Genomic DNA, 10,201 nt, shown 5'->3' with positions numbered 1-10,201 from the left:
AAAGATTTTTTTTATTTTGTTTTGACTATGGCCGACCAACACGGCTACCTATCTGTAACTGGAACTATGGAAGGCACCACATTGAGCTGCATGAAATGGAAGTCCATCAACCTCACCAAGAAACTTGCACAGGTACAGACTGATATCTTCTTTCTTACTAAATGCAAGAACCTGGACATTATACCCAAGGGACTTAGAATTAAGAACCCTCTACAATCCACGTATCCCACTGAATATGCAAGAAAACTATGCAGCACTTTCTCTAAGAAGCTGCTCAAACATCTGATCAGCATTCTTTACTCTAAACAGAAGCTAATAAAGGAGGAACTCCTTGTATTGGACAACTCTATCAGGAACCACCAAGCTTGGCAAGAGTTCCAAAAGGAAAAACAAAACATTTACCACTCTCAACTGGAGCTACTGAAAAAACAGAAAAACAAGAAACTCTCTAACCTTTCCAACCTACAGGCTACTAATCAAAACAAGATCAACAATATTGTCAATCTCTCACAGCAAGCACTCAGCCCAGCTGAGGAATCAGTCCTTTCACGTGGACTGTCATTCTGCCCTGCCAAATCCCCACACATGATTCAGTTCTGTGGGGACTTGGAGGCGGCGCGAAACAGCAATGGCGGTCCTCTTCGCGCTGTGAAGAGGGGCTCCGCGGAAAAGGGTCGTCCGCTACGGCAAAGCGGAGACCCGTTAAGAAAAACCACAGGTAGAGTGAGCCTGTGGTCGTGGGACTCGGCGGGCACCAAGAGCGACCTCGGAAACGAAGAAGGGACCCCGTAAGGGGCTCCGGAACGTGGAGGGGGTAGCGGTGCTGTGAGTTCATCGCTCTTTCCGCGGGAGTGAAGCTGCGCGGCTGCTGCTGATGAGCGCTGACCTTTCTTCCTTGAACATTTGATTGGAATCAACTTACTCGTGAGTAAGATTTTTGAGATTTGGGACTCTAAATTTCTGAAATTTGGCTGAAAGCGGGAGACGTTAAAAAGGAAGTCCGTCTTCCGGCTCTGTTTAAACACCAAGCAAAGAGCTATAAATCTGAAGCGCTGAGAGGGACTTTTAAGAAGTTGGAGTACATCTTGCAAATTCGAATTAAAGTGCATGGAAACTTAAGAAAAGTTGAGAACTTTCTTTTTACAAGAGGATATAGACAGCAACCTCTTCCTTTCCCTTTTGTGTGGATTACAAAGTTTCAAAACAGCTCTCGGGCTGTCTGGATACAAAAATCATCAGACTGCGGTAACTGTATATAAGACTTTAAAGTTACTTTGGGGCTACTTTTGTGGTTACAAATAAGGAACTGTTGCATGCACCACTGTAAAGAACACTTACTCTCTGCTAGTTAAAATGAACTTTTGAAGGTTCTACCCCTTGGTTTTTGGTTCTTTTTTAACTTTTGGAATTTCTTGGAACTTTTAAAGTGGGGAATTTAATGGTGGAAACTTTTCACTTTTTTTTTCCTTAACTTTTGGGGAGCTCCCCCTACTGGATTGTGGATATATAGTCTCTGGGAACTGCAGGTTGTTTTTGTAAAGCTTCTGCCTGGATGTTTATCTTTCGGTTTGTCTTTCCCATGGGATTTACAATTTGACCTTGCTACATGGACAGCTGTGGAATGAGTGGAGCCGCAAAAACAAGAGCTGCCAAAAAAGCAAAACAATCTGAGCTAGTACAAACAACTTTGCCGGTGCAGCCTCGCAGATCATCAGTTCCAATAGTTACAGGTCTGCAAGAAGGAGAAACTAAACAGCCAGCTTTTCGGGACATGGCTGCAGGAGGACTAGATCCTGTATCTAAGGAAATTTTGGAACAGCTGGCAGCATTAAATAAAAAGGCAGATGAGCAGGCCTCTAAGTTTGATCAGGTGACAGCCACAATCAACAAACTGACTGACCAAGTTTCTAAAAATTTAGAGGCCATTGGAAATTTGCAATCAACAACAGCAGAAAATCGTAAATTAGCCGAAGAAGCAAATTTAAAGGCAGACCAAAACAAAAAGAGGATAGAGGAAGTAAGAGGAGAAGTAAGACCACTGAGCAGACAGCTTAATGAACAGCAAGCCTACCTGTCCATGGCAGAACTGAAAAACCGGGAAAGCAACCTTAGGATCAGGAATATACCAGAACTTGAGAAAGAAGATTTGATCAGCTACCTGACGGCAGAAATATCAAAGTTCTGGGGTATCGCAGAAGACAAGGACTTTAAAATTGTCACCGCCTTCAGGCTGGGAAGAGTAGCAAAGAAGGACAAACCAAGAGATTGCTTGGTCATTTTGAGATCTAAGCAAGAAAAAGATAATATACTCGGCCTTCATTTTAAAAATACATTGGTGATTCAGGGAAGGACTGCAGAAATCTTCAGAGACATACCGAAACAGCTGTTGGATTTAAGAATTGTATATAAAGACCTCGCAAGCCTACTGAGAAACAACACAATCCCTTATAGGTGGGAATTCCCTCAAGGACTATCTTTCAGCATCAAAGGGAAAAAAGTGAGAATCAGATCAGCAGAAGACCAAGAAAAATTTTTGAACGACTACGGGGAGGACCTTCGGAAAGGAGTAGCAGGTGCCTGGCCACCACCTCCGCCTGGTGCAATACCTCCATATCTGGACGACAAGAAAGACACTCCTACTGGCTAACAATTTGATTCAAGATGTCTCTGCAGCTATTTAGCTGGAACATTCATGGTGCAAATTCCCCTGAGAAAAGGAAAAAGATTTTTCACATATTGAGAAAGGAACAATTGGACATTATATGCCTACAAGAAACACATGTGACTAGGCTCCATAGGAGAGTTTTAATTAACAAAAGATTAGGCCAAGAATTTGTTTCCTCAGACAAAGTTAAGAAAAGAGGAGTAGTGATTTATGCAAAAGAGAACCTAGCACCAAAGTTGATATTTAAAGATGAACAAGGAAGAATTTTGGCGATTGAAATCCAAACACAAGGAGAAAAATTTCTGATAGTAGGAGTATATGCACCAAATGAGGGGAAATCGGAATTTTATAAAAAGCTGCATGAGATAATGTTGGATCATATAGACTATACCAACATCATTTTGATGGGAGATATGAATGGAGTCATCTCTACACATATGGATAAGTCACAAAACCAAAATTTGACTAAAGATGGCAGACTACCTAAATCTTTTTTTGAACTGACAGACAATATGGACCTGATCGACATTTGGAGAACCAAAAACCCACTAGGTAAAGAAGGGACTTTCTTTTCTGAGGCTCACCTATCATGGACAAGAATTGACCAAATTTGGATAACTAGAGGGCTGGCCCCTAAGACAAAAAAAATAGAGATCTGCCCTAAAACTTGCTCCGACCATAACGCATTGAAAATGGATTTGAGACTTGTGCCAGCTGGATCCTTCAGATGGAGAATGAATGACACTTTGTTTAGAGATCAGGAGATTGTGAAGAAGGCCCAAAAAACGTTGAAGGATTATTTCGAAATCAATATGAATACCCCGGTGGACAAGAGAATAATCTGGGACGCAAGCAAAGCTGTAATGAGGGGGTTTCTGATTCAACAAAATTCTATTAAGAAAAAACTTTGGAATGGGAAAAGAGATAAGATTTTAGAGAAGATACGAGAGGGTGAAAAAAGACTTAGACTTAACCCAAAGTCAAAAGAAGTGTTAAGAGAAATTAAGTTCCATCAAGCACAATATGCCAAATTGATAAATCAAGAAGTAGAATGGAAAATTAAACAAATGAAACAAAGATCTTTTGAATCAGCAAACAAATGTGGAAAATTATTAGCATGGCAGCTGAAAAAGAGACACAAATTGAATTCTATCACCAACTTGGAGGTCGATGGAGAAAGTATTCAGAAACCAGAAGAAATTAGAAAGTGCTTCCAGAGATATTTCAAAAAACTGTTTACTCAAGGTCCACAGGCGGAGGAGGAGATTATTCAATTTTTAAAAAGTAATGGATTGAAAAAATTATCCCAAGATAAACAAACAACCCTGAATTACAGAATAACACAGCAGGAAATAGAAAGTGCCATTCAGAACATGCAATTGGGGAAATCCCCAGGCCCAGATGGACTCACCTCCAAATATTATAAGGTTTTAAAAGATTATTTGATTCAACCATTGGTGGAGGTGTGTAACCAAATTATGGAGGGGAAGGGGGCTCCGGAATCGTGGAAAGAAGCATTCATCACTTTGATACCAAAATTGGAATCTGAAAAGACTCAACTTAAGAATTATCGTCCTATTTCACTCCTGAATGTGGATTACAAAATTTTTGCTGACATTCTGGCAAGTAGATTTAAAAAAGTTCTGAATGAAGTAATTCATAAAGACCAAGCAGGCTTTCTCCCTGGTAGACATTTGTCTGACAACACTAGGAACATTATAGATGTTTTGGAGCTATTGCAGACAAATATGAACACAAGAGCTGTATTAATTTTTATAGATGCAGAGAAGGCCTTTGACAATATATCTTGGAAATTTATGAAGAGAAATTTGGAAGGGATGGGAGTGGGAGGGGCGTTTCAAAATGGCATAGAAGCAATCTATTCAGAGCAAAAAGCTAAATTGATAGTGAATAATGTGGTGACAGAAGAGTTCAGAATTGAAAAAGGAACACGACAGGGGTGCCCCCTATCACCCCTGCTATTTATTTCGGTCCTGGAGGTACTGCTGAACTTGATTAGGAAGGATCGGGAGGTACAAGGAATACAGGTCGGAGGTAAACAATACAAGTTGAAGGCCTTCGCAGATGATTTGGTTTTAACACCACAGGAGCCAGAATCTAGTACTAAAAGAGCTTTAGAATTAATTTATGAGTTTGGTCAGGTGGCAGGATTCAAGTTGAACAAACAAAAAACAAAGGTTTTGGCGAAAAATCTGACTTCTTTAGAAATAGATGAGTTTCAGAAAGAAACGGAGTTAACGGTGGCTAAAAAAGTGAGATACCTGGGGGTGAACTTGACGGGGAAAAATTTGAACTTATTTAAAGATAATTATGAAAAATGCTGGATTGAAATTAAAAAGGATCTAGAAATCTGGTCAAGATTAAAACTTACCTTGTTGGGAAGAATTGCAGCTGTAAAGATGAATGTATTGCCAAAGATGTTATTCTTGTTTCAAACCCTGCAGATCGTGGATAGAGTGGAGTGTTTTGGAAAGTGGCAGAAGGACATTACGAAATTTGTCTGGCAGGGCAAAAGGCCCCGGATAAAACTTAAAATACTAACAGATGCTAAAGAAAGAGGGGGGTTTGCCCTGCCGGACTTAAGGCTATATTATGAGGCAGCATCCTTCTGCTGGCTGAAGGATTGGTTTCTACTAGAAAACACTGATGTCCTAGATCTGGAAGGGTTTAACAATGCTTTTGGATGGCATGCATATTTGTGGTACGACAAGGTAAAGGTACATAAATTATTCAAGAGCCATATTGTCAGGAAAGCTTTGTTTAATGTCTGGATTAAATACAAGGACTTATTTGAAAATAAGACGCCGAGGTGGTTGTCACCAACGGAGGCGAAGACCACCAAAGGACTTAACATGGAGAGTGGTTGGGCTAAATATTGTGAGATAATAGAAAAAGTTGGAGATAATTGGAAGCTGCAGAGTTTAGAAAAAATAAAGGACAAGGTGCGAGACTGGTTTCTCTATGCCCAAATTCAAGAGATGTTTAAAAAAGATAAAAAGATTGGTTTCCAGGTGGAAAAATCGAAATTAGAGACAGAACTACTTGAACCTAAGACGAAAGTGCTCTCAAGAATGTATAACTTGCTGCTTAAATGGAACACTCAAGATGAGTTAGTTAAATCAGCTATGATTAAATGGGCTCAAGACATTGGTTACAACATCATGTTTGAAGACTGGGAAAGGTTATGGAACACCGATATGAAATTCACGGCATGTAGTGCCTTGAAAGAAAACATTATGAAAATGATATACAGGTGGTACATGACCCCAGTCAAACTTGCAAAGATTTATCACTTGTCTGATAAAAGGTGTTGGAAATGTAAGGAAGCTGAAGGAACGTTCTTTCACCTCTGGTGGACATGCCCGAAGGTGAAGGCATTCTGGGAAATGGTTTATAACGAGTTGAAAAAGGTATTTAAGTATACCTTTACTAAGAAACCAGAGGCCTTCCTCCTGGGCATTGTGGGCCAGAGAGTGACAAAGAAGGATAGAACTTTCTTTTTATATGCAACTACAGCAGCAAGAATTCTTTTAGCTAAATATTGGAAGGTACAGGAGCTACCCACGCTGGAAGAGTGGCATACGCAGCTGATGGACTATATGGAACTGGCCGAAATGACAGGCAGAATCCGAGACCTGGGAGAAGAAGCAGTGGAAGAGGACTGGAAAAAATTTAAGGACTATTTACAAAAACATTATAAGTTATGTGAATGTTGAGAATTTGTTAAGTTTTTAAACAACAAGCTTCAGATTCCAAATTTTTGATATTACTGGAATTTAAGTTCTGATTGTGAAATGACTAAAGTCTAGGGTAAAGTTTTTATATTGAGGACTGTTGGAATCGTGAACTAATAATATTTCCCCTAAACCTAATATACAATTGAGGAAAGTACAAAAACACAGGAAACAAGGTATTAATTTGCTGTAACTTTAATTTATTGAAAAGGATGCAGGGGATGGAAGATGTGGGGAAGTCCAGTAGATCATGAAAAATTGTTTTGCAAAGTACGATTTCTTTTTTACTTATAACCTTCTCTCTTTTCTTTCTGTAAAACTGCCTTTGTTGAATAACTGACGATGTATTTGACCTTGGAAAAAAGCAAATAAAAACATTATTAGGAAAAAAACAAACAAACATCTGATCAGCATTCTTTACTCTAAACAGAAGCTAATAAAGGAGGAACTCCTTGTATTGGACAACTCTATCAGGAACCACCAAGCTTGGCAAGAGTTCCAAAAGGAAAAACAAAACATTTACCACTCTCAACTGGAGCTACTGAAAAAACAGAAAAACAAGAAACTCTCTAACCTTTCCAACCTACAGGCTACTAATCAAAACAAGATCAACAATATTGTCAATCTCTCACAGCAAGCACTCAGCCCAGCTGAGGAATCAGTCCTTTCACGTGGACTGTCATTCTGCCCTGCCAAATCCCCACACATGATTCAGTTCTGTGGGGACTTGGAAGCATTTTTCCGCCGTTTACGCCTGAAGGAGTATTTTCAACACACACAACAACAAGACAAAGCAGAACAAGCAACAACTTCACAACACAACACCTCTCAACCCACTGTGTATCTGAAGAAGTGTGCATGCACACGAAAGCTCATACCTAGAACTAACTTAGTTGGTCTTTAAGGTGCTACTGGAAAGAATTTTTTTATTTTGTTTTGAATAGAAAATGTATGTATGTAGGCAATAAACATAAAACAAATGGTGTGCATCCTGTAACATCACCTAAATGCATCAAAAATCATTAACTATAAAATGGTAAGCAATGCAAAATAGTTTCTGGAAAATGTTACATTTATAAGCGGCCTAATATTAACATTGAGCATTCGTAGCCCGAAAATAAACTTGCAGATGTCTTGGTTGCATGTACACATTGATACTTTATTATCAAGGTATAAATATGATCTGACACGTACCTAATTTATTGATCAACTGGGACTCTAAAAATTTGTTCTATTTGTCACATATGCTTTGTGATTACCATTTTCAAGTTGAATGATTTCCGAAAGCAATGTCCTTCATGTTAGAGATGAGTGAAATCCAGTTTTCAACATTGCAATTTATCACCAGCTAAACATTGCAATATACTAATATATGTCTGAAATAAGGATGGAGCTATGTAGAGGCACTGGCTGGCTTCATGGTTTTCCCCACATTGTGATTTTTTTGCATAGCACACACAAACACACACACTTCATGATTCCTAATATATTGCCAGCTCAAAAATTATGAAACCGATATCATGATATGGACTTCAAACTGCCAAGGAGCAATGCAGTCAAGGCTGGCTTGATGAGAAGTCCCAGCAAAGGAAGAATGGATACAAAAACTTACAGAATATGCAGAAATTGTGAGATTTACCGGAAGAATAAGAAATCAAGGTAACAAACTTTTTATAAGAGAGTGGAAATGGTTTATTGAATATTTACAGAAAAATTATAAATAGATAAAAACACTGGCAGGATTATTGTAATAACCTGCAGTTACATAAAAGTATATATTTAAAGAAGATAAATAAATGAGTAAATTAAGTGAATTAAAAATAAACCGCAGAAAGAGGGGAAAGTCAAGCTTTAAAATGTCAAAATGATTTTAAAATCAGTGAAATGTACATATCTGAAAAGTATAAATACTTTTATTTTAAAATAGGCTGACTTGTTGCACTTGCATAGACTTCTTATTTATACTTTCTTGCAGATACAGTGTGTCTGGTCATAAACCTTTTCATTAGCTTCGCGAAGAGCTGTTCCCTTTGGTTGTCCCTGATACCCAGTTTTCCTGTCCCAAAGCCATTCTGCAGGTCTTTGGATCTCTTTGAAATCTCTTCCCCCATAAATGTCTTTCCTGATAGACACTGTGTACTCTTTGCAAGCCACCTGTGTTTTTGGAGCATTCTCCAAGGACCATGACTTTAAAAACAGATGTTGCGCTTTGCACAACTCACCAGTTCTATCATATAGAATACGAGAAACATTCCAAATAGCCTAATACCATTTCAAGAGATATGTGCTGGGTCTTCTGCCAGCGTCGCAAATGCATCTGTAACATCTGGAAATATGTTCCATGTGTCCCAGGTTGACTTCTTCCCCCTCCTAGCAAAGAACGAGGGTACATTACGCCCAGTGAATGCACATAGTTAACAATTTTGCTTTCCCTAAGTCCAAAATGACTGAAATTTCATGTCCTGTGCTATAGCTGTGGTGTTTGCCTACACCAAAGTATATCCAGGGTGGATCCACACACAAGGGGACGATGACGCTGTAAATGTCAGAAATTAAATTATTATTTTTAAAAAACCGCTATGGAAAATCGCAAAGATTTATTTTGCTCTCAAGCGCCATCTGCCATTGGTTGCTTATAATGCATTCAAAACGCTGTTTGTGGACCAATGTAGCTGAGTCCATACTTCAGTCACTGGGAAGTCTTGTGAATTGGATGTAATGATAACAAGCACCGTGTAGCTTTCTGTAGCAGGAAAGCAGATACCTCTTAGTTATCCTCACAAAACAGCATTTTAGGACACATTCACACTGTACATTTAAAGCAAGTGGTTTTCCCTAAAGAATCACGAGAGCTTCACAGAGCTACAGTTCCTAGCACCCTTAACAGATTACAGTTCCCAGGAGTCTTTGGGGGGAGCCATGCACTATTAATGTGTTGTGACCTTAAGTAAAGTATTGTGACATGTGAAGTCCTAAAAGACCAATGAAAAGCCTGCTGGGATAAGTCTTTTAATACTACACCTAACTTCACCCTTGGATTGCTTGAGCTTGCATTTGGCCTGGGCATTGCAGTGGTTCAGAAATCAATACAGCACAGTGCCAGCTTTTATTTGCTGGCACAGCAAGTCTTGGCATTGGCTGGTAAGCCAATAATTAAATACAAATAATTTCCTTTGGATGAAAATCCTTCACAGAAATTTCCCCCAGGATGCTGTTATTGTGTTTGATAGAGAATTTTAATTTTCCTTCCCATTCGAAAACTGGCTTGTTATACAGAAAATAAATCAATATTTTAGAAGTTCAGTCACTGAATGCTCTGAAAGCAATAATACAATGCCAATATTGCACCTGGGGCTTTCATTTTATGTATCAGAAAGAGCAAGGAAAGAAATAGCATGACTCTGCTGAAACAAAGAAAAGGTCTAAGCAGACTGAGTGAGCAATAATAATAATAATAATGAGGTCTGAGTTTTTAAAATCTGTGATTATTGTATGGTAAATGAAAATGTGATGCTTGTGACGGATAACCCACAATGATTTATTACCTTGGCAAGATGGAGCTCACTTACCCTAATAAAAATGTGTTGCTTTTCACTATGTCAGACCACCAGCAACCTGCATTTTCTAAATATTGAGATCTTGGTAGCTCAGCGTTATTATGTTACGTATACCATATTACTTTTGCAAATTGTGAGGTGTCAGATATTTCCTTTTTAATAGCTGTGTTTTGAGAGGCATGCACAACTCCAACATCAATCTTCCCATAATCAATAGTAGCTCA

General features: G+C 38.8%; 1 long non-coding RNA gene across 1 annotated transcript; it reads right to left on the bottom strand.

The window, feature by feature from the left end:
- Nucleotides 1–256: 256 nt before the first annotated feature.
- On the bottom strand, nt 257–7,253 carry LOC309380750. Its single transcript, XR_014173106.1, has 3 exons — nt 6,963–7,253; nt 361–406; nt 257–299 (listed from the first exon to the last, which is right to left on the bottom strand). It is a non-coding gene; the product is annotated as an uncharacterized lncRNA (long non-coding RNA).
- Between the last annotated feature and the right edge of the window lie 2,948 nt (nt 7,254–10,201).

Source organism: Podarcis melisellensis (genome assembly GCF_964234715.1).
Source record: "Podarcis melisellensis genome assembly, chromosome: 11".
NCBI classification, from domain to species: Eukaryota; Metazoa; Chordata; class Lepidosauria; order Squamata; family Lacertidae; genus Podarcis; species Podarcis melisellensis.
This window is presented reverse-complemented; position numbering and strand designations above follow the sequence as displayed.